The 25,450-nt window shown below is 49.4% G+C and overlaps 1 protein-coding gene across 4 annotated transcripts in view; it reads right to left on the bottom strand.

Moving 5' to 3' along the window:
* Positions 1 to 25,450, bottom strand: part of nmo (serine/threonine-protein kinase nemo) — a 341,472-nt gene that overhangs the window by 198,480 nt on the left and 117,542 nt on the right. The gene's annotated exons all lie outside the window — the stretch shown is intronic.

A 25,450-nucleotide genomic window follows, 5' to 3' on the forward strand; every position in this document is an offset into this window, starting at 1 on the left:
CTTCAGACTATCGAAAGACTCTCAAGAGCTAGAGGCTTTTCGAAGGAGGCAGCCAGAGCGATTGCCAGAGCAAGGAGGACATCCACTCTCAGAGTCTATCAGTCTAAATGGGAAGTCTTCCGAAGCTGGTGCAAGGCGAATGCAGTTTCCTCAACCAGTACTACTGTAACCCAGATTGCTGACTTCCTGTTACATCTAAGGAACGTAAGATCCCTATCAGCTCCTACGATCAAGGGTTACAGAAGTATGTTGGCAGCGGTATTCCGCCACAGAGGCTTGGATCTTTCCACTAACAAAGATCTACAGGACCTCCTTAGGTCTTTTGAGACCTCAAAGGAACGTCGGTTGTCCACTCCAGGCTGGAATCTAGACGTGGTTTTAAGGTTCCTAATGTCATCAAGATTTGAACCGCTCCAATCAGCCTCTTTTAAGGACCTCACATTGAAAACTCTTTTCCTCGTGTGCTTAGCAACAGCTAAAAGAGTAAGTGAGATCCACGCCTTCAGCAGGAACATAGGTTTTACATCTGAAACGGCTACATGTTCCTTGCAGCTCGGTTTTTTGGCTAAAAACGAGCTTCCTTCCCGTCCTTGGCCTAAGTCGTTCGAGATCCCAAGCCTGTCCAACTTGGTGGGGAACGAACTAGAGAGAGTACTTTGCCCAGTAAGAGCTCTTAGGTACTATTTAAGAAGGTCAAAGCCATTACGAGGACAATCAGAAGCTTTATGGTGTGCTATCAAGAAGCCTTCTCTACCGATGTCTAAGAACGCAGTTTCTTACTACATCAGGCTTCTGATTAGAGAAGCACATTCTCATCTGAAGGAAGAAGACCTTGCTTTGCTGAAGGTAAGGACACATGAAGTGAGAGCTGTTGCTACTTCAGTGGCCTTCAAACAGAACCGTTCTCTGCAGAGTGTTATGGATGCAACCTATTGGAGAAGCAAGTCAGTGTTCGCATCATTCTATCTCAAAGATGTCCAGTCTCTTTACGAGAACTGCTACACCCTGGGACCATTCGTAGCAGCGAGTGCAGTAGTAGGTGAGGGCTCAGCCACTACATTCCCATAATCCCATAACCTTTTTAACCTTTCTCTTAAATACTTTTTATTGTTGTTCTTTGGGTTGTACGGTAGGCTAAGAAGCCTTCCGCATCCTGGTTGATTTGGCGGGTGGTCAAATTCTTTCTTGAGAAGCGCCTAGGTTAGAGGTTGTGATGAGGTCCTTTAGTATGGGTTGCAGCCCTTTATACTTCAGCACCTAGGAGTCGTTCAGCATCCTAAGAGGACCGCTAGGCTCAGTAAGGAAGACGTACTTAAAAAAGGCAGAGTAATAGTTCAAGTCGACTTCCTTACCAGGTACTTATTTATTTTATGTTTGTTATTTTGAATAACTGATAAAATGAAATACGGGATACTTAGCTTCTTTGTTAACATGTATGCTGGTCTCCACCCACCACCCTGGGTGTGAATCAGCTACATGATCATCGGGTAAGATTAATATTGAAAAATGTTATTTTCATTAGTAAAATAAATTTTTGAATATACTTACCCGATGATCATGAATTAAAGAACCCGCCCTTCCTCCCCATAGAGAACCAGTGGACCGAGGAGAAAATTGAGTTCTTGTTGACAAGAAGTACTTGAGTACCTACTCACAGATGGCGCTGTTGTGTACACCCCCACCTGGATAGCGATCGCTGGCGTATCCCGACCGTAGATTTCTGTCGGGCAACGGAGTTGACAGCTACATGATCATCGGGTAAGTATATTCAAAAATTTATTTTACTAATGAAAATAACATTTTATTTGAAAAACCTTTCAGTTTTTTCCTTTAGTCAAATAACATGTTTTTTTGACGAAATATAATTGGGCTCTTCTCTTAGGTGCGAAATCAAGAGAGAAAGAGAGAGAGATAGAGATGGAGGGAGAGAGAGGAGAGAAAACGTTCCGTTCAAGCGGGTAACGTTGTTCTCGTGTACTCTCGTCCCTAGTCGCTGTACGAGGAGGAAGGATAAAACGTTTTAGTTTTTTATTCTCGTCCCCAGGCTATGTGCGATGAGAGATTGAAAACGTAGTTATATGAACTAGTGTTTAGTCTCTTTCCCAGCCACTGATTTTTTTATCTTTAAATATGTTTTCTGTTTTTTGCTGGTATTAATGAGCTTGCATTATACGACTGATTTCGCAATTACTACCTTTTAATGAAGGGTAGAATTGCGTGTTTCAGGTAGAAATCAGTAATAATTTCAGTGAAATAAGTGCAAAACAGAAAATAGAAGTGATAAAGTGATATGCGCAAGGTGTTACAGTGTTGCGTCCGAGGGTTCGTCTGTTCGTGCCTGTCGTTCACCTAGTCCGGGACCTCTTACATGCTCCCAAGCCCAGGGGAGAAGTAATGTCAAACGACTTATGGGTTCGAGAGGCCTTGACCAACGAACAGACGTTTTTCCCTCTATGGTATCGGGTGTATCTTACCAAGATCTCCCCTACCATAAGACGAGAGAGACGTTGTTTCTCCTCGTCATCCGAAGGCTTTTCGCATAAGAAACCTGTCACAAGGTTTCGAAGCCCTTAAGCGAAAGTCAGTCCTTTCAGGACAGGTCCAGCGTCCTGGTTACAACCATTAGGACAGCTCTGACCCTATGCAGTCATCGGATAACTGCTCGCCGCCTAACAAAAGCGTAACACAGACTCCGAGAGTCATTTTTTGTAGGCAAAGTGTTGCAGTCACAGACGTTACCCTCGTCTCTTACCACAACCATTTCCGTTGATCCTTAATGGGTTGTATGGCAAGACATGCAGTATATGCTTGCCTCCCTTATGGAAGACTATTCTGCCGATTAGTCCGTTGAGTCTAGCCGTTTATCTCATCGATATCCTGGCTTTCAGCCAACCTAACGTTCCTTTGTGCTTACTGTTGACGTTGGCGTAGCTTAGTCACGTCAGTCAGGTTGTTTAGAACCACACTCGATGCGGTCTCGTGTGGTTTTTCAGCCGCATTTGGACGTTAGGCCACTTGCTGAGGCTCCTGTTGACGTTCAAGACGTTCAATCGGAGTTGACTTGTTTTGACGCTGTGCGTCAACCTCCGCATTCTAGAGTTGTTTTGACTGCTCAGTCTAGGCAGTCAAAGCAGTCTCGAGTGGACGCTGTGCGTCCTCACGCACCTGTTGTGGTTGACAGTTCTGTTGTTGACAGTTCACAGACTGTCAAGCAGTTACATGACGTTGCGTTCTGGTCCGCTACTAATGCACCAGTGAGTGTGGACTCTGCTTGTAAAGCATTGCCACCACGGTAGGTCTCTCCCTTGCTTGAGACTCAGCTTTTATCGGACAAGGTTCCTGTAGATGAGGAAGTTGCTGTTCCCCCTCCTACTGATATTCCCTTGAGGACTCTGTCAGATGGAGAGGAGCCTAAAGCTGCTTAGCCTCCTATGGACTTTAATTAAATCATGATGATTTTTTTTAAGGATCTTTGTCCGGATCTTTTTGTAACTGCTGCTCCTCGTTCGCCTAAACGTCAGAGCTTACACTAGGCCTAGCTACTTCGAAGCCGTTGTTTTTAAGCTAGTGCTCTCTCGCTCTCCTAGAGAGCTTTACGTTGGCTAGGCGACTGGTTTTTCACCAGGAGGAGTTTGGGGGATACAGCCTTTGCTTTCCCTTCTTTTAAACTGGTTTATAGAGCGAGAGTCTGATATGACACGAGAGAAGTTCTCGGCTTGGGAGTTCATGCCTCTGCCCAGATAGACTTCTCAATTCTCGTAGACTCTGCCTGGCGCCTGGCCAGGAGACGCTCCAAGTTGTTTACAGGTCAACTTCACAGCTGTTTTCGAGCCTTTGAAGTTTTGCTGTACAATTATGTCACGCATAACAAGGCTTTCAGGGATGGTAAACGGTACCGCCTCAGTCGCTAACCCCGTCTGTTGCCACACCTGCTCCCGTAGACCCTAAATGGGCTTTGCTGCAAGACATGCAGTCCAAGCTTGCGTCCTTGATAGAGGACTTTAATGCGGAGAAGGTTGCTACCGAACCTTCTGGCCAACAACCTTCCAACCGGTCGGTTGTGCGCCCTGTTGACGCTGAGGTAACCTACTCGCGTCTGCCAGTTGAGGTGGTTCCTCCACCGATGCGACCCAGTGTGGGTTGCCAGCCGCACGTTGACGTTAAGCGACGCTCGGAGGTGGTTGTTGACGTTCAGGACGTTCAACAACCAGCAGAGGTGACTTGTTTTGACGCAGTGCGTCAACCTCAGCAACCCGGTAGGGTGTTGACTGCACAACCCAGACGGTCTAGACAGTCTCGGGTTGCCGCTGTGCTTCCTCGCGCTCCCATGGTTGTTGACAGTTCACAGACTGTGCAGCAGTTCCATGATATTGCGTCCGGCTCCGTCACGCATCCACCAGTGCGACCGGACTCAGCGAGCCAGACGTTGCCCACTCCGTTGCCGTTTCCTCATCAGTTTTCGGATGAGGAACCCTCTGATGAGGACGTTGGTGAACAACAAGACGATCAGCCCCCAGAATAGATCAAGCCCTGCTATCCATCCAGAAGATGCTGAAGAAGGAACGCTGCTCAGTCAGGCTGTGGATGAGTCTGGTAGGGACGCTGTCATCCGTGGAACAATTTGTGTCACTAGGAAGACTACACCTCCGTCCTCTTCAATACCATCTAGCTTTTCACTGGAAAAAGGACAAGACGCTAGAAGCAGTCTCGATCCCGGTTTCCGAAAAGATAAAGTCTTGTCTGACTTGGTGGAAGGACAATATCAACCTAAGAGAGGGTCTTCCCCTGGCTGTTCAGACTCCCAACCACGTTCTCTTCTCGGACGCATCGGACGTGGGCTGGGGCGCGACACTAGACGGTCGGGAATGCTCAGGACTGTGGAACTCGAGTCAGAGGAGCATGCATATCAACTGCAAGGAGCTGTTGGCAGTACATCTGGCCTTGAAAAGCTTCAAGTCTCTCCTTCGAGGCAAAGTGGTGGAAGTTAACTCGGACATCACCACGGCCTTGGCGTACATCTCCAAACAAGGAGGTACCCACTCACTGACGTTGTACGAGATCACAAGGGACCTGCTCATCTGGTCAAAAGGTCAAGACATCTCCCTAGTAACGAGGTTCATCCAAGGCGACTTGAACGTCATAGCAGATCGTCTCAGTCGGAAAGGGCAAGTAATTCCAACCGAATGGACCCTCCACAAGGATGTGTGCAAGAGACTTTGGGCCACTTGGGGTAAAACCATCCATAGATCTCTTTGCAACCTCGCTGACCAAGAGGCTTCCAATCTATTGCTCTCCAGTCCCGGACCCAGCAGCAATACATATAGATGCTTTCCTCCTAGATTGGTCACATCTGGATCTCTACGCATTCCCACCGTTCAAGATTGTCAACAAGGTACTGCAGAAGTTCGCCTCTCACGAAGGGACAAGGTTGACGTTAGTTGCTTCCCTCTGGCCCGCGAGAGAATGGTTCACCGAGATACTTCGATGGTTAGAAGACGTTCCCAGTAGTCTTCCTCTAAGGGTAGACCTTCTACGTCAGCCACACGTAAAGAAGGTACTCCAAAGCCTCCACGCTCTTCGTCTGACTGCCTTCAGACTATTGAAAGACTCTCGAGAGCTAGAGGCTTTTCGAAGGAAGCAGCCAGTGCGATTGCTAGAGCAAGGAGAGCTTCTTCCATTAGAGTCTACCAATCGAAGTGGGAAGTCTTCCGAGACTGGTGCAAGTCAGTTTCTGTATCCTCGACCAGTACCTCTGTAGCTCAAATAGCTGTTTTTCTCTTATACCTGAGAAAAGGACGATCCCTTTCAGCTCCCACTATCAAGGGCTACAGAAGCATGTTGGCATCGGTCTTCCGGCATAGAGGCTTAGATCTTTCCAAACATAAAGATCTGCAAGACCTCCTTAAGTCTTTTGAGACCACCAAGGAGCGTCGTTTGGCTACCCCTGGATGGAATTTAGACGTGGTACTAAGATTCTTCATATCAGACAGGTTGGAGCCGTTACAATCAGCCTCCCTGAAAGATCTCACTCTTAAGACTCTTTTCCTGGTATGCTTAGCCTCGGCTAAAAGAGTCAGTGAGATTCATGCCTTCAGCAAGAACATAGGATTTTCGTCAGAAAAAGCCACTTGTTCGCTACAACTTGGTTTTCTAGCCAAAAATGAGCTGCCTTCTCGGCCTTGGCCTAAATCTTTCGATATCCCCAACTTATCGGAGATCGTAGGCAATGAACTAGAAAGAGTCTTATGCCCTGTTAGAGCTCTTAAGTTCTATTTAAAGCGTACTAAACCTTTACAAGGCCAATCTGAAGCTTTATGGTGTTCAGTTAAGAAACCATCCTTGCCTTTGTCAAAGAATGCTTGGTCAGACTTTATCAGATTGTTAATACGAGAAGCTCATTCACATCTGAGTGAGGAAGACCGAACTTTGCTTAAGGTGAAGACGCACGAAGTTAGAGCTGTAACAACTTCCGTGGCCTTTAAGCAAAATATATCTCTGCAAAGTATAATGGACGCAACCTATTGGAGAAGCAAGTCAGTGTTCGCGTCATTTTACTTGAAAGATGTCCAGTCTCTTTACAAGAACTGCTACACACTGGGACCATTCGTAGCAGCGAGTGCAGTAGTGGGTGAGGGCTCAACCACTACAATTCCCTAATTCCATAACCTTTTTAATCTTTCTCTTGAAATGTTTTTATTGTTGTTTTTGGGTTGTCCGGAAGGCTAAGAAGCCTTTCGCATCCTGGTTGATTTGGCGGGTGGTCAAAGTCATTTCTTGAGAAGCGCCTAGATTAGGGGTTTTGATGAGGTCCTGTTGTATGGGTTGCAACCCTTGATACTTCAGATCCTAGGGGTCGATCAGCATCCTAAGAGGATCGCGAGGCTCCGTAAGGAAGACGTACTTAAAAAGGCAGAGTAATTGTTCAAGTCGACTTCCTTACCAGGTACTTATTTATTTTGTTTTTGTTATTTTGATAACTTCTAAAATGAAATAAAAATTCTTAGCTCATAATAATGTAAACATATTTTGCTGGTCTCTACCCACCCCCCTGGGTGTGAATCAGCTATTATAATCACCGGCTAAGTTAAATATTGAAAAATGTTATTTTTATAATAAAATAAATTTTTCAATATTAAACTTACCCGATAATCATGTAGCTGTCAACTCCGTTGCCCGACAGAATTCTACGGGAGGGATACGCCAGCTATCACTATACTAGAAGGGGGTGTACTCACCAGCGCCACCTGTGGCCAGGTACTACAGTACTTCTTGTTGACACCTCCTCAATTTTTCCTCTGTCGTGCTTCCGGCAAGACGTTCTGGGATACGCTTATGATCTTGGAGTATTTTCACGGCTTTTGGTGAAGTATTTCTCTCAGATTTCGGCTGTCGCTTTACTGGAAAACTTCTATATTAGCTTAGATAGCTATTATTTAGTTCTGATTAATGGTTAACGATCTTTTTGCTTGATTTGGAATCCCCACTTGGCTAACTCTTTGATTCAAGATGTCTGACATTTCACAAGCCCCACCCCATAGACGATGTAGGTCTTGTAATAGGCGTATTCCGAAGGCCTCGGTAGATCCTCACACCGCGTGTTCTGACTGTAGGGAAAGACCCTGTCAGTTGGAAGATCGATGTGAGGAATGCGCCGGACTTTCGGAACTTGATTTTGTCCGATTTCTTAAATATTCAACCAAGTTAGAGAGAGAGAGAGTTAGGAGGAGTTCTTCTCGCTCTTCACTTTTTTCCTCACCTCATGATCCCCTACCTTTTCCTCCCCCTGTAGTGGCTACCCCCGAACCTACTATTTGCCCTCAACCTGATATGTCTGTTGTTTTGCGTGCCATTCAGGCTTTAGGTGACAAAGTGGAATCGGTGGTTAGTGATCATAAGTCTCTTATGGCCGAAGTCAAGGAACTTAAGGTCAAGAGTGCAGTGGGTGGTAATAGTGCCAGTGCTGTGACAAGTGCTAGTGTCAGTGCAGTGCCAAGTGCTAGTGTCAGTGTCAGTGTGGTGCGTGAGGGTACTTCTGTGCGTGCCAGTCGTCCTCCCAGTCCGGGACCTCTTGCAAGCTCCCAAGCCCAGGGGAGAAGCAATGTCGAAGGGCAAAAGGGTTCGGCAGGCCTTGATCGGCGCACAGAAGTATCCTCGGTGGTTGCGGGCGTGTCTTCCAGAGACCGTCACTCCCACCCGCAGACGATTGAGCCCGTCTTTTACTCGTCTGCTGAAGAATTGTCAGGGAGGAAACGTTGGACTCAGGTCTCAAGACCTCTCAAACGCAAAGTCCAGACCTCAAGAGCTCTACAACCTGGCTGCAGTCATTGGATCAGCTCTGACTCGCCGCAGTCATCAGTTGAATGCACTCCTCCTAAGAGGAGTAAGGTGCTGCCGCAACAGATCTCTTCTGTTAAGGCTTTGCCTCAGCAGACCTTAGTGTCTGCCGACCCCAAGTTGACTCTACTGCAGTCCATGCAGTCACAACTTGCGGTCTTGATGCGTGAGTGTCAGGCTGAGAAGGTTACACCTCCTCCTGCGATCGCTCCGCCTAACCGCAGTCCTGTCTGCCAGGCGTACGATGTTGAGGCTCCTCAGGATACCTTACCACGTACTGAGTTGCCAGTTTCCAGCGGTGTGCAGCTACCTCCGCCTTCCTTAAGGCAACCTCAGCAATGGGAGCAGGAAGCTTATACCTTACTTCCTCCGCTTCCACTTGCGGTTCCACCAGTGAGGCAACACTCTCTTGAGGTACAACAACCTCTCCCATCCATGAGGCAGACACCTCAGCTCTCGCTGCAGCGACCTCAACCCTCCTCAAGGCGAGAGCCTCAACACCTTAGCCTTGCGCCTCAGGAACCTCAACTCGCGAGACAAGTACTGCGTTCTGCGCAGCCACTACCTCAACTCTCGCAGCTCACACCTCAGGAACCTCAACTCGTTCCTCAGGAACCTGCTACTGCGCATCCGCTAACCTTACAGCAAGCGCAACTCTTGAGTCAAGACACTCATGCCAGGAGTCAGCCTCCTCAACCCATGCGCCTACCTTCTGCTACTCCTTTTGACCAGCCTTTGCAGCCTGAACCTCAGGTTTTGCCTCAGCAACAGAGACTTGAGGATGAAACCACAAGCGTTTTTGCTCCCGCTCGTGCAGATTCTGCTGTTCAGCATACCTTACCTCTCACTTCGCTACACTCTGGTGATGAGGTTTCTGATGATGAGGCTGCACACCTGGATCCCTCATCAGACGTGGATGAATCCAAGTCTTCTCCTCCTCCAATTGACTTTCGTAAGGTCCTGGCTCTTTTCAGAGAGGTATACCCAGACCATTTTGTCTCTGCTACCCCCCGCTCTCCGCCATCTGAGTTTTCGCTGGGCATGCAGCCAGCCAAGTCAACTTATACTAAGCTCGTCTTTGCAAGGTCCTCTAAGAGAGCTTTAAGAATTTTAGGGGAGTGGTTGCAGTCTAAGCAGCAACTAGGAAAGACTTCCTTTATGTTCCCACCGACTAAGCTCACTTCTAAAGCGGGCGTTTGGTATGCCACAGGAGAGGAACCAGGCTTGGGAGTACCTGCCTCTGCCCAGGCTGACTTCTCAAGTTTGGTAGACTCTCCTCGTAGAACAGCAATGAGGCGCTCTAAGGTTTGCTGGACCTTCTCCGATCTAGATCACTTCCTAAAGGGTGTATTCCGAGCCTTTGAGATGTTCAATTTCCTAGACTGGTGCCTGGGGGCCCTTAGCAAGAAGACCTCCCCTGCGGACAAGGACTCAGCCATGCTCTTAATGTCCTGCATGGATAAAGCTATTAGGGATGGATCTGGCGAGCTTGCTTCAATGTTTGTGTCAGGAGTGCTTAAGAAAAGGGAGCAGCTTTGTACCTTCCTTTCTTCCAGCATCACACCCTGTCAAAGGTCTCAACTCCTTTTCGCTCCGCTCTCTAAGTTCCTGTTTCCCGAAGAGCTTGTTAAGGACTTGTCTGCGGCCCTGATTCAAAAGGACACCCATGATCTTGTGGCCTCTTCAGCTCGTAAGACTAAGGTTGCTCCCTCAGTCCCCAGGACTTATCGCACCCCAGTGGCTGATACTCCTGCTACGAGGTTTATTCCGCCCTTTCGTGGTAGAGCCCCCAGCCGAGGAAGCTCCCGTCCAGACTCTTCCAGGAGCAAGTCTAGGAAAGGTTCCAAGGCTTCTAAAGGCAAAAACTGACTCTCCTCCTCTCCAGACAGCAGTAGGAGCCAGACTCAAGATCTTCTGGCAAGCCTGGGAAAAGAGAGGTGCAGACGCCCAGTCTGTCAGTTGGCTGAGGGAGGGTTACAGGATACCATTCTGCCGCAAACCCCCTCTGACCACATCTCCCATCAACCTCTCTCCCAACTACAAGGAAAAGGACAAGAGGCTAGCGTTGCACCAGGAGGTGTCGCTCCTGTTACAGAAGAAGGCAGTGGTTATAGTCCGGGACCATCAATCCCCGGGCTTCTACAACCGTCTCTTTCTGGTGGCCAAGAAGACAGGAGGTTGGAGACCGGTGCTGGACGTCAGCGCGCTCAATGCGTATGTCACCAAGCAGACGTTCACTATGGAGACGACGAAGTCGGTCCTAGCAGCGGTCAGGCAGGAGGACTGGATGGTCTCGTTGGATCTGAAAGATGCTTACTTTCACGTTCCTATTCATCCAGACTCCCAACCTTTCCTGAGATTCGTTTTTGGAAAGGTTGTCTACCAATTCCAAGCCCTGTGTTTTGGCCTAAGCACAGCTCCTATGGTGTTTACGCATCTGATGAGGAATATAGCAAAATTCCTCCACTTATCGGACATCAGAGCCTCCCTTTATTTAGACGACTGGCTGTTGAGAGCCTCCACGAGTCGTCGCTGTCTGGAGAGTCTCAACTGGACTTTGGACTTGATCAAAGAACTGGGTCTGTTAGTCAATTTAGAAAAGTCCCAGCTCATTCCCTCCCAATCCATTGTGTACCTGGGAATGGAGATTCGGAGTCAGGATTTTCGGGCTTTTCCATCGGCCCCAAGGATAAGCCAAGCCCTAGATTGCATCCTGAGCATGCTGAAGAGGAGCAGTTGCTCGGTGAGACAGTGGATGAGTCTCACAGGGACCCTTTCATCGTTGGCCCTGTTCGTCGAGCTAGGGAGACTCCACCTCCGCCCTCTCCAATTCCATCTAGCAGCTCATTGGGACAAGGGTTTGACGCTCGAAGCAGTCTCTATCCCGGTCACCAAAGAGATGAAGACCACTCTCTTGTGGTGGAAGACCAATCTCCTTCTCAGGGAGGGCCTATCGTTGGCGATTCAGACCCCCAATCTTCATCTCTTCTCGGATGCATCGGACTCGGGCTGGGGCGCGACCTTGAACGGACAGGAGTGCTCGGGAACGTGGAACGAGGAACAGGAAACGCTCCACATCAACTGCAAGGAGCTACTAGCAGTTCATTTAGCCCTATTGAACTTCAAGTCCCTCCTGCTAGGCAAGGTGGTGGAGGTGAACTCCGACAACACCACAGCCTTGGCTTACATCTCCAAGCAAGGAGGGACCCATTCGAGGAGCCTATACGAGATAGCAAGGGACCTCCTCATTTGGTCAAGAAGTCTAAACCTCACCCTAGTTACGAGGTTCATTCAGGGCAACATGAACGTCTCAGCAGATCGCCTAAGCAGAAGGGATCAGGTCATCCCCACGGAATGGACCCTCCACAAGAGCGTGTGCAACAGACTTTGGACCTTGTGGGGTCAGCCGACAATAGATCTTTTTGCCACCTCCATGACCAAGAGACTTCCTTTGTACTGTTCCCCAGTTCCAGACCCAGCAGCAGTTCATGTGGATGCTTTTCTGCTGAACTGGTCCCATCTCGACCTTTACGCATTCCCACCGTTCAAGATCATAAACAAAGTCCTTCAGAAGTTCATCTCGCACGAAGGGACACGGCTGACGCTGGTTGCTCCCCTTTGGCCTGCAAGAGAATGGTTCACAGAGGTACTACAATGGCTGGTCGACGTCCCCAGGACTCTCCCTCTAAGAGTGGACCTTCTACGTCAACCTCACGTAGACAGGTTGCACCCAAACCTCCACGCTCTTCGGCTGACTGCCTTCAGACTGTCGAAAGATTCGCTAGAGCTAGAGGCTTTTCGAAGGAGGCAGCCAGTGCGATTGCCAGAGCAAGGAGGGTATCCACTCGTAGAGTCTACCAATCCAAGTGGGAAGTCTTCCGGAGCTGGTGTAGAGCCAATGCAGTTTCCTCTACCAATACCTCTGTAACCCAAATAGCTGACTTCCTATTACATCTTAGGAATGAGAGATCCCTTTCAGCTCCTACGATTAAAGGGTACAGGAGTATGTTGGCTTCAGTTCTCCGCCACAGAGGTTTGGACCTTTCTTCCAACAAGGACCTTCAAGACATCCTTAAGTCTTTTGAGACTTCTAAAGAACGTCGTCTACCCACTCCAGGCTGGAATCTAGACGTAGTCTTAAGGTTCCTTATGTCACCTAGGTTCGAACCTCTCCAGTCAGCTTCCTTCAAGGACCTTACCCTCAAGACTCTTTTTCTCGTCTGCCTTGCAACAGCTAAAAGAGTCAGTGAGGTTCATGCCTTCAGCAAGAACATTGGGTTCACATCCGAATCTGCAACATGTTCTTTACAGCTTGGATTCTTAGCTAAGAATGAACTTCCTTCACGTCCTTGGCCTAGATCGTTTGAAATTCCTAGCCTCTCCAACATGGTAGGTAACGAGCTAGAAAGAGTTCTTTGCCCTGTCAGAGCTCTGAAATATTATCTTAATAGGTCAAAACCTATTCGAGGACAGTCAGAAGCCTTATGGTGTGCAATCAAGAAACCTTCGAGGCCCATGTCCAAAAACGGGGTTTCGTATTATATAAGGCTTCTGATTAGAGAAGCCCATTCTCACTTGAAGGAGGAAGACCTTGCTTTGCTGAAGGTAAGGACCCACGAAGTGAGAGCCGTAGCTACTTCGATGGCCTTTAATAAAAACCGTTCTCTGCAGAGCATAATGGATGCAACTTATTGGAGGAGCAAGTCAGTGTTTGCATCATTTTATCTTAAAGATGTCCAGTCTCTTTACGAGAACTGCTACACCCTGGGACCATTCGTAGCAGCGAGTGCAGTAGTAGGTGAGGGCTCAGCCACTACATTCCCTTAATCCCATAACCTTTTTTAACCTTTCTCTTGAATGCTTTTATTGTTGTTTTTATGGTTGTTACGGTAGGCTAAGAAGCCTTCCGCATCCTTTTGATTTGGCGGGTGGTCAATTCATTCTTGAGAAGCGCCTGGGTTAGAGGTTGTGTAGAGGTCCTTTAGTAGGGGTTGCAGCCCTATATACTTTAGCACCTTAGAGTTGATTCAGCCTCCTAAGAGGAACGCTGCGCTCAGTAAGGAAGACGAACTTAAAAAAGGCAGAGTAACGGTTCAAGTCGACTTCCTTACCAGGTACTTATTATTTCATTGTTATTTTGAGATAACTGATTATATGAAATACGGGATACTTAGCTATCCTTTAATCTTGTACACTGGTTTTCACCCACCCCCCTGGGTGTGAATCAGCTACATGATTATCGGGTAAGTTTAATATTGAAAAATGTTATTTTTATTAGTAAAATAAATTTTTGAATATACTTACCCGATAATCATGATTTAATTGACCCTCCCTTCCTCCCCATAGAGAACCAGTGGACCGAGGAAAAATTGAGGAGGTGTCAACAAGAAGTACTGTAGTACCTGGCCACAGGTGGCGCTGGTGAGTACACCCCCTTCTAGTATAGTGATAGCTGGCGTATCCCTCCCGTAGAATTCTGTCGGGCAACGGAGTTGACAGCTACATGATTATCGGGTAAGTATATTCAAAAATTTATTTTACTAATAAAAATAACATTTTTGAATATACTTACCCGGTGATTATAAATTAAAGGACCCTCCCTTCCTCCCCAATAGAGACGCAGTGGGACGAGGAGAAAATTGAGTTCTTTGTTTACATTGAGTACTGGGTATCTGGACGACAGATGGCGCTGTTGGGCACACCCGCAACCTGTGTAGCGATCGCTGGCGAATTTTACCTTAGAGTTTTCTGTCGAGCAACAGAGTTGCAGCTATTATAATCACCGGGTAAGTATATTCAAAAATTTATTTTATTATAAAAATAACATTTTTCCTGATGTGCCAGGGGATCTAGAGCATATTGCTCTATTAATAGTCTCCCACAACCAAAAGGAGATTCTATGTTGTAGACTTATTGTTTTTACTCTACCAGTTCTTATGAACAGGTAATATAACCTTGGTCTAATCAGCTTGGGATCTTTTAAAGTACAGTAGTACCTTTAAGCCCTTATAGTACTGTATACAGAAGTAACTCATCCAGAACGTCAGTAACTGTCTTAAGTGTAAAAGATGAAAACCTGGAATCCAGGAACGAAGGATTTTGAGTTTGTTCCGTAACTGACATACAAACCACGCTATTTAATAGGGTTTTGTTCCGTAACCGAAATACAAACCACGCTATTTACATGGGGTATTACTTTCGGCGTAGCTGAAATGACGAGCCATTAGATTTTTAACGAGGGTTAACTACCCTCTCGCTAGTTAGTGAGGGGGTAGGGGAGGGGTAGCTAGCTACCCCTCCCCCCTCACACACCGGTGAACTGATTCACTTCACTTTTGGCTCGGGTGATGATCAGAACTGTCTGTCTCACCCTCGCATTTTTGACAGCCTTAATTTGTTTGCTTTTTCTTACAGCTTGTGTGCTTGGAAGTTGGCCTCCACCCATCATGCGGAAGTGCCGTGGACTTCCCGACCGCCGTTGTGGAACGTTCATGTCGGCGGTCGAGACCGATCCTCACTCCTTATGTCCATACTGCCGAGGTCAACGGTGTGAAAGGGATAAAACTTGTAGTGAGTGCAGAGAGTGGTCTACCTCCCAGTGGGAGAGGTTTTCCCGGCGACGTAAGAAGAAGTCTAAGCGTGACCTTTCTCCTTCAAGGACTACCTTGAAGAAGGAAGGTTCCAAAGACACTTCTTCCGTTGCCCGAACCTCTTCCGAAGCTCCCACTCGATCGGTCTTTCGCGAGGGGCCGTCGAGTGGTAGCGTAGGCCTTTCTGTTGTTGACCAACCTTGGGGTTCGGGAGAGGGAGTTGCTTCCCATAGCGAGGCAGCTCCTCCGGGGGAGGATTTTGATGTTGATGATTCTGTGTCTAACAATGATCTTTTGCAGCTTTGGGCTTCCTTGGGGCTTAAGGGCTCGCCCTCCAGGGAAGCCCTGTTTGACCTGATCCAGTTGGGTGCAGCTGTCAAACAGTCGCCGGTAATAGCAGAGGTTTATCCCGTCTATTGTCAACGTTGTTGTGGCAGAGGCTTCCGACGGGTCGGGCCAAACCCCTGCTGTTGTTGCGGATGTTGCTGAAGGCTCAGTTCCCCCCTCCAAACATCCTTCGAGGGAGGAGCTGGGTCCAACGGTCTCTCCTGCGGGTGATTCTCCCCCCCGGGGGAGTTCACTGACAGAGACTCTTCGGAGAACCGACGATGGTGTTGCTGCCCCTCGAGGTCGTCTTCGCCCGTAGAGGCCTTCCTTCCCCTTACAAGGGGGTTAGGAGGCGCCTCTTCGGTTCTTCGCCCTCTACGTCCCCCACAGAGGAGCCTCCTCGACCTGTTAAGACCGTTACAGCCGCATCGCTAGACCTCTCAGCTGATCGTTCGCGATCTCCGACGCCTGCCAGACCTGCTAGCCTTCCTTCTCCGTTTACGGACGCAGATGCGCTGTGGGCGCCTACGCACCCCGTTTTCCAACGGGCACTGGTCCCTTCGGGGCATAAGGGCTTTTCTCCCACTGAGACTAAGTCCCTTAAGCGCCAGGTGTTACCTGCACGCTTGCGCTACAGCTCCTGCTGTGGACCCTTCAGACTCTTCTCACCCCACATCTTCTCGCCGTAGATCTCCTGCCCGCCAGCGCTCACCTGCGCGCCAGCGCTCTCCTGCTCGTCAGGGATCTCCTGTGTGCCAGCTCTCACCTGCTTGCCAGCGCACATCTGCGTGCCCCGTTCCTGCTCCGCGCCTTGCGCGCCCACGATAGCCTGCTCGCCCTGGTCCTGATGCGCGCCAACGTTCGCCCGCGCGCCCACGATCTCCAGATCTGGGTGCAGGCAAGGAGGCTGTTCCTTTGCCCCCTCGCCGTCGATCTCCTACGCGCCCACAGACCCCGCCCACGCGCCAGCCTTTGCCTGCGCCATCGCGCGCACTCTTCTGTGCACTCTCTTAGACCTGGTCGAGTCTCCATGTGCCCGCGCGCCCATGAGAAGTCTCCGGTGCAAGCCCGCGAGCGTTCGCCTTTACGTGCAACTTCACCTTCTGGTCCTGCAGCCCAACTGATAGCTCCCGACCATGCCACTACACGTCAGCGATCCCCAACGCGCCAGCGATCTCCCGTGCGCCCACGCGATCCTTCGCCTGCGCGCAAACGCTCTCCGACGCGCCCAGGCGCCCTCACATCGGTTCGCCGAAGGTCTCCTGCGCGCCCACGCGCTAACTCGCCTGTGCGCAGCCAATCGCCTTCTCGGCCTACACGCCATCGCTTGCCAACGCCCCATCGCTCCCCTGCACGCCGTCATTCTCCCGGCCGCCAGCGCTCTCCCTTACAACCGCGCGCACCCTCACCTGCGCGCCCACGCGCACCTTCACCTGCGCGCCCACGCGCACCTTCACCTGCGCGCCCACGCGCACCTTCACCTGCGCGCCCATGCGTTCACTCGCCTGCGCGCCCACTCGCATACTCGCCAGCGCGCCCACACGCTCTCTCGCCCGCGCCCCCTCGCCCACGCACCCGTGCTTTCATCTCCGCGCGCATGCGCGCCAACGTTTGCCCGTGCGCGAATCCACGAGCGCCAGCGCGACCCCGACCGCGATTCCCGCCAGGTTTCGCAGCACGGGCAACCTTGCGAGTCCTCGGGAGAGGCACGTACTTCCAGATCATCGTCGTCACGATCTCCACCCCGTAAGCGCAGAGCAGCGCACTTGCAGGAGGAGGAAGATTCTTCAGAGAGGTCTAGGCAACACACTTCTTCCTTTCAGGCAGGCCCTGTGGTATCCACTCCTAAGGATCGCCTGATCCCCTTCCCTCCAGTGGGAGTCGCTGACACCGAGTCTGTCAGCCGTCAGCCTTGGTTCGGGTCTCTGATCAAAGCGGTCGTCCAGGCTGTTAAGCCGGCCCTTGCTGATCTAGGCCTCAAACCAACGGCAGCCTCGTCCCCGCTGAAGAGAAGGAGAGGATTGGACTTCGTGGTGACTTCTCCTAGGGTCAAACTGGCTCCCAAGAAGTCCGTCAGGAAGGCCCCTTCCCCCCCTCAGACGGTTTCTCCTTCCCCTGTGGACGAAGGTCTTTCAGTCCTCAGGAGAGTCCAGCGACGTGGGACAATCTCCCACGGCACCAATGGGAGGAACCCCACCTCGAGTAGGAGAATCCTCTCGTGTGGGAGCAGCAAGGAACCCTCAGACTTCTTTACTGGAGTCCTGTATTTTTCCAAGGAGGGAGCCCAAGGACTCGAAGAGCGTCCCTAAGTCTTCATTTCGAATACGACCAGAGTCAGCTAGACCCCAGGAGAACGTCTGCGTGTCCCCTCAAGTAGAGCAGCTGGGGACAGGAGACTTTGCTGCCAGTCCACAAGGAGGAGACCTGCATGAGTCAGAGCATGCCTTCTGGCAGGTCCTGAGTCTGATGAGGCAACTCAACAGGTTCGAGGACCCGGAGACCGCCCCTCGCGAAGGCAAGGATACGGTTCTGGACCAAGTCTACGGCACTCAAAAACCTCTGAAGGCCAGTGCGGCTCTGCCCTGGTCCCAGGGGGTTAAGAGCGCCAGAGACAAGGTTGAGAGCCAGCTCTCCGAACTCGCCTCCTCCAGCCGTTCCCCTGCCGGCAACAAACTCCTCCCACCTCCTCGCGTGCAGCAAAGGAGGTACTTCGAGATCATGGGGGAGTCTTGTTTAGCTCTTCCTCTCCACCATTCTGTGGAAGAGCTCTCCAGGGGAATTTCTCTCGAGAAACTCTCCGCCCGGCAGGTGACATTCTCGGCTACAGAGATCTTGAGCCAGGAGAAGGTCGCAAAGTGTGCCATGCAGGCCACTTCGTGGCTGGATGTCTGGCTGGGGGTCTCTGGGCATCCTGTTGCGATCTGAGGACTTGTCCAAGGAGAGCACCAGGAAGGCCATGGAGACTTTTCTTCTCTCGGGCACGCGCACCATCGAGGTTCTGGCTCACCAAGTTTCGAACTTGTGGGCAAACTCAATCTTGAAGCGTCGTGATGCGGTGACCGAGAGGTTCCATGCGAAGGTCCCAGTCGTGGATGTCTGCAAGCTCAGACACTCTTCCATCCTTGGAAAGAGCCTGTTTGAGCCCAAGGATGTGGAACGGACAGCTGAGAGGTGGAGGAAGTCGAATCACGATTCTCTCCTCCAAAGAGCTCTTACATCCAGATCCTACAAGCCTCCAGCACCTCAACAGCAACAGCCTCGTCAGTCTAGGACATCGAAACCGGCTCCGGCAGCAAAGGCAAAGGTGTCCAAACAGCAGCCCTTTCCCGTCAAGGACAGGAAGGGTGGGAAGTCCTCCAGGAGAGGCAAGAATCCTAGAGGGAGCGGCCGAGGCCGCAAACGCTAGGATTGGCAATCCCCCTGCGTGTCCACCAGTGGGGGTATGCCTGCAGAGTTGCGCGTTCAGGTGGCAGCAACTCGGGGCCGATTCCTGGACGATCTCTGTGATCAACCAAGGATATCGCGTCCCATTCTCGACATCTCTTCCTCCCCTGACAGCGAATCCAGTGTCATTGAGCTCCTATGCCATGGGATTGGCAAAGGGGCTAGCCCTTCGGGCAGAAGTCGAGACCATGCTCAAGAAGGATGCTCTCCAAGAGGTCGTCGACAGGTCCCCAGGCTTCTTCAGTCGACTCTCTCTTGTAAAGAAGGCGTCTGGAGGCTGGAGACCCGTCATCGACCTCTCAGCACTGAACAAGTTTGTCAAACAAACTCCGTTCAGCATGGAGACAGCAGAGACGGACTTGCAGTGAGACCGCTAGACTTCATGTGCACGCTGGATCTAAAGGACGCGTACTTCCAGATCCCAATCTATCCGTCTTCCAGAAAGTACTCGAGATTCAGCCTAGACAACAAGATCTACCAGTTCAAGGTGCTGTGTTTCGGTCTCCACAGCACCACAGGTGTTCACCAGAGTGTTCACCCTGATATCTTCGTGGGCACACAGATCGGCATCCGTCTCCTTCGCTATCTGGACGACTGGCTGATCCTGGCAGACTCGGAGTCGACCCTTCTTCGACACCAAGACAAGCTTCTGGGACTTTGCCAAGATCTAGGGATCATGGTAAATCTCGAGAAGTCTTCTCTGCTTCCATCTCAACGACTGGTATATCTAGGCATGATATTGGACACCAATCTCCACAAAGCCTTTCCATCAGACGACAGGATAGCAAGGCTGAGGAGGGTCGCAGAACCTTTCCTCAGACGGGAAGAGCTTCCAGCCCAATCTTGGTTACGTCTTCTAGGTCACCTGTCCTCCCTGGCCCGTCTAGTTCCAAACGGCCGCCTCAGGATGAGATCCCTGCAATGGTGGCTCAAGTCCTGGTGGAATCAAGGCCACGATTCCCCGGACTTTCTGGTCCCCATAGGGCCTGCAGAACGGACGGACCTGCAGTGGTGGTTGACCGACGGAAACCTTCGAAAGGGAGTGGATCTTCTCGTCCTCCCCCCGGATTTGATGCTGTTCTCGGACATGTCAAAAGAAGGGGGGGGGGGGCCACGTTCTGAACCACAGGATCTCAGGCCAGTGGTCAGAATCAAAAAAGTACCTCCACATCAATCTGCTAGAGATGAAGGCCGTACATCTGGCCCTTCAACAGTTCCAACAGACCCTGACGGGTCACTCTGTGATGGTGATGAGCGACAACACCACAGTAGTGGCTTATATCAACAAGCAGGGAGGTACTTTTTCACAACAGCTATCCCATCTTGCAGTAGAGATTCTGAGATGGGCCGAAGTCCACTCGATACCACTATCAGCTCGCTTCATTCCGGGCAAAAGGAATGTGCTCGCCGACAGTCTGAGCAGAGCTTCGCAGATAGTGAGTACCGAGTGGTCTTTGGATCCTCTAGTAGCCAACAAAGTCCTGACTTTGTGGGGTTCCCCGACAGTGGACTTGTTCGCGACAGCCTTGAATTTCAAGCTGCCGCTGTACTGCTCCCCAGTCCCAGACCCCAAGGCACTCTGGCAAGATACCTTCCAACAACGGTGGGACGACATCGACGTCTACGCATTCCCACCGTTCTGTCTGATGAGAAGGATGCTCAACAAGACCAGACTATCGGTCAACCTGTCGATGACCTTGATAGCTCCGCTATGGCATCATGCAGAGTGGTTCCTGGACCTCCTGCAGCTCCTGACGGAACTCCCGAGAGAACTCCCCCCACGACACGAGCTACTCAAGCTCTCACACTGCAACATCTTCCACAAAGCCGTAGCTTCGCTTCGGCTTCACGCCTGGAGACTATCCAGCATCTCCTCACAGAGAGAGGCTTTTCGCAACAAGTTGCGGAGAGGATGTCTCGACACCTGCGAAAGTCATCTGCAGGGGTCTACCAGGCGAAGGGGAGAGTCTTCTGTGGTTGGTGTCGTGGGAGGGGTATCTCTCCCTCGACACCTGCGAAAGTCATCTGCAGGGGTCTACCAGGTGAAGTGGAGAGTCTTCTGTGGTTGGTGTCGTGGGAGGGGTATCTCTCCACTCGATGACACTATTCCAGCAATAGCAGAGTTTCTTGTATATTTGCGGGAGGAAATGCGCCTTTCGGTCTCGGCAGTGAAAGGCTATCGCTCAGCCTTAAGCCTGGCCTTCAGGCTGAAAGGATTGGACATTTCTTCCTCGCTGGAACTTTCCTTGCTCATACGAAGCTACGAACTTACCTGCCCTCAGTCGGAAGTGAGACCTCCTCCATGGAACGTGGTTCAGGTTCTCAGGGCTCTTAAGAGACCTCCGTTCGAACCATTACGCCAGGCTTCTGATCGTCACCTGACTTGGAAGACGGTGTTCCTGCTCGCTCTAGCTTCTGCCAAGCGTGTCAGTGAACTTCATGGTCTCTCGTATGACGTCGCCCATTCAATGGGATGGGGGGAGGTAACGTTCAGGTTCGTCCCTGAGTTTGTTGCCAAGACTCAAAACCCTGGGGTTCCGGACCCACGGTTCCACTCTTTCAGGGTTTCGAGTCTTCGTTCTGTAACAGATGACCCAGACCATCTCCTACTATGCCCAGTAAGGAGTCTGAGGCGTTATCTTAAAAGAACAGCTGCAGTCCGTCCTTGCGTGCAAGCCCTGTTTGTGAGCACAGGAAGGACGAAGAGGAGGGTCACCAAGAATACCATTTCAGCCTGGATTCGAAGGGTCATCCATCATTCCCTCAATCCAGACCCTCCTCCGTCACGTTGCCCTAGAGCACACGATGTCAGAAGCATCGCAACGTCCCTGGCATTCAAGAGAAACTTCTCTGTGACGCAGGTGCTACAAGCTGGGGTCTGGAAGTGTCAAACGACCTTCACAGCCCACTACCTGCAGGACGTGACCCACAGGAGCCTCGATACGTTCTCTATCAGCCCTGTGGTGGCTGCACAACAGCTGGTCTAACCTCAGGCTCCTTAATGGAAAGGTAGCAGAAGGTTGAGGGCATTGTTACCCGGTTTTAGACTGCATGAATGAAAAAGTGTGTCTGGCCCTTACTCTTTTCTTCATCCTCCCCTCTCTTGGGGAAAGCAGCATCCTGGGTTCTCTGCATAGCTGACCTCAAACCACTGCAGGTAAACCATGTTTCCTTGTGTTCCTAGTATTAAGCTAATACTGTCACGTCCCCATACCCTGACGAGGTGGTATTGGGAGAGTCCTAGCCTAAAATTTCCATCTAAAGAACTTCAGGTCAACTTCCTAGGACGAGTCACACTTCATTATACCTTCACACAGCTTGCGTAGGCCGCAGTCCTTGCGTAGCAAGGTTCTAGCGAGGTGCAGGGACTCCTTATTTTTGAGTGCTGACACACCCAAATAACGAGCCCCCAGGCAAAGCCAAAAAGCCAGTGCTGGCTGGGACGTCCACCCTTCCTAATGGGTGAGTCACCCCTATTAAATAGCGTGGTTTTATGTCAGTTACGGAACAAATGACGAATTCGTAGATAATTTGTATTTTTCCTAACTATACAAACCTTAGCTATTTAATCAAACTTACCCACCAGCCTTATCCCCCTTGAAGTCCTACCACCAAGCAAAGTGAGCTCAAACACATGTGTGTGTGATGGGGGGGGGGGTAGCAAGCTACCCTCCCCTACCCACGCTAACTAGCGATGGGGTAGTAAACCCTCGTTAAAATTCTAATGGCTCGTCATTTCAGCTACGCCGAAAGTAATACCCCTATTAAATAGCTAAGGTTTGTATAGTTAGGAAAAATACAAATTATCTACGAATTTGCTCAGAATGAGAGAATGAATACTAGAGTCCTTTTATTTTCCCTACCCGCTTTCTGTCAAAGCCAAGACAAGCAGGAAAAGTTTTGATGGAAAGGAGGATCTTCAAAGACAGTAACGCCTTGGTTACATCCCAAGCTGGAGGTTAAATTTCACAGGGAGGACAGGTCTGCTCCATATGACTAACAATACAGATAATTCCCCCGAAGAGGAAATGTCCACTCCTCTCAGTCTCATTACCTGGCTCAAGGCTAAACGATACCTTATTACCACTGAAACTGAGAGGCATCTTTTGTTTTGTAAGCTAAAAAATCTATCACTAGTGGAATAGATGTTCTGAAGTATTCCTTCTAAGGGACCAATAACAGAAGATGATCCACTTTCCTGAGGCATTGCAATATGTCTTGATCAAAAAGCCGCTCTCGGAAGAGAGAGTGAAGTGATAGGGATTCCACCGAGTTGTGGAACCTCTGTAGGTGGGGCTGACGGAACAGGTTGTGCCACGAAGGGAAGCTCCCTCGTAACCTCCACTAATAGAAGCAGAAGGTCTGGGTACAATTCTGCTTGAAGTCATATTTGAGTTACGAGTCACCTTTAAGATTAGGGATGAAATCAACTTATCACCCTTCGGAGAAGGCAAATGGTAGAAAATCATAGGTATCAAGGCCATCCCATGGATGCTGGAACGCATCTTCGAGTACTAGTGCCAGTCAGTAAACAAGTGACTTTTTGTTGAGGTTTGTAATGAACATGTCTATTGTCGGGGAACCTCTCAAAGTCATGAGCTTCGTTGTTGCTTGGAGATGTAAATGTCATTCTGACCTAACTGTCCGACTTTTCTGACTCAACGTGTCCGCTATGACATTAATTTTGCCGGTAATGAACTAGGTTGAGAAGTATACTGCGTTGCGTACTACCCATTCTTGCACCAACACAGTTATTTGACAGAGACTTTGATACTGAGCCGCCTTTCTTGTTGCCTTATGCCACTATGGTTGCATTGTCACTATTACATTCATTAGTGCAACCGAGTGACCGACCAGAAAGTGCTGGAAATGCTGAAGTGCTTGATAAGCTGCCTTCAATTTTAGAACATTGATGTGAAGAGACTTGTCCTCGTGTGTTCATTGTCCTTATGTCAGACAGTCCATGAGATGGGCCCCATCCTTTCTTTGGCATATTTATAAAAAGATGATGATCTGGAGGAAGGACACTCTAAGGGAGACCTCCTTAAACAGGTTCTCCTCACCATCAGCTAAAGTATGTCGAGTTTGGTGTCATGCTAAATCGTTACCAGGGTTCAAGGAGAGTCTGCGGTTTGCAACCAATGTCTCTTTAAACAATATTGCAATGACCGTGCCACGAACAAGTTTCTCTAGTGATGTCAAGGGACCTAGTAGTTGTTACCATGTTGTGTCAGCAACTCTACCTGATATAAGAAAGGATGAGCTACTTTCCTGAATCAAATTAATATGTCCTAGAATGGTTGAACTCTGTTACTGTATCTGTGTCCATACCCAGGTATACAGTATCATTCTTAGCTTGAGAGAGAGCTTGGGCTCCCGTAAATTAGTCAAAATTTCCAGATCGATACAAAACTAGAGAAGTCTGTCCCGATGATGAGAAAGTTACGACTCTTGGATCTGCCAGTATCAGCTAGTAAACCCTAGAGTGAATACCTGGGAGGGTATGGACAGTCCAAAGCAAAAATCTTTGAACTTTATTAAAGAATGATTTAACAGGATTTGGAAATACAATATGCATCCCTTAGATTGAGCGAAATTTTGTCGCTCTTCCTTACTGCATGTCTGGTCCTTGCGGGGCGTCTCCAGTGTGAACGGAGTACGGTGGATGAACTCATACATGGCTGAGAGGTCTGTTACAGACATCCAACCCTGTGGCCATCTCTGCCAAAAACAGATGACTGAAGAAGCCCAAGTCGAGACTCAACTGCACAGCTCTCTGCAGCTGATACACAGAACATACTGGTGTCCATCAAAAGATATTTACATTTATATCTAGCAGCCATATTGGAAAGATAGTTCCAGTTTAATAGATTAATGATTAATGACAGTAAGAATACCAAAATCTGAATTCACAATCTTTATAAGTACAGTATACAAGTTTTGTAGGTTATGAATGAAAAGACTTGAAACATACAGAAGAGTAAATTTGTCGCCATTTTGGAAGTGTCGGGTATCTTGGAAACTGCCATATATTGAAGTGGCAGGAGGTTGAGTTTGATTTATGAGGATAATGAGAGTTTTCTTGCCAAATTTGTTCCTTCTAATACCATTTTCTCTTTCCCCACTACCCCACTTCACTAACATGCCAAGTAGTGATCCGACAATTCTTCACGCTCAGTGAAACTGTAAGACCGAAGAGTGTAGGCAGAAAGCAGGGAAATTAGATAGTCAGTCCGGGTGCTGGAAGTTCATAGGCAACGATTGCAATAAAGAGAATAGATGTAAGGCTTGTTCAGGTTGGTCTTTAGACCAAATGGATAGGTTTCTGGAGTATAGAAGTAGGCTAGCTTAAATAGGGATAGCAGGCAAGCTAAAAGAGCACAGGATGTTAGCCTAACTAGCAAAAATAGAGCTGTTTTCATACTTCTGAGGGTTTCAAGAGGCTAGATACTGTATTAGCCAAGGAGGTTAAAAGACTCTAGGCCAAGAGCTATCACAAAGTGTCAGAACCCCTTCACAGTGATTTTTAGTTGAAAGTAATGACAAGGTGCCTGTGTTTATCCCAAGGACTTCTCAACCTCTGTACCAGTCTATATGGACATGGATAGACAAGTTGATGAGCAGAAAGTGAACATACAGATGTGCTCACTGTATCATTTTTCTCTGTCATACTTTCTCACATTCAGTTGTGCTGAGTGACAACTTGGTAAAGAACAGAATCACCTTTGTTAGCAATTTAAATCACATTAAGAATA

Source organism: Palaemon carinicauda, chromosome 4 (assembly GCF_036898095.1).
Source record: "Palaemon carinicauda isolate YSFRI2023 chromosome 4, ASM3689809v2, whole genome shotgun sequence".
NCBI classification, from domain to species: Eukaryota; Metazoa; Arthropoda; class Malacostraca; order Decapoda; family Palaemonidae; genus Palaemon; species Palaemon carinicauda.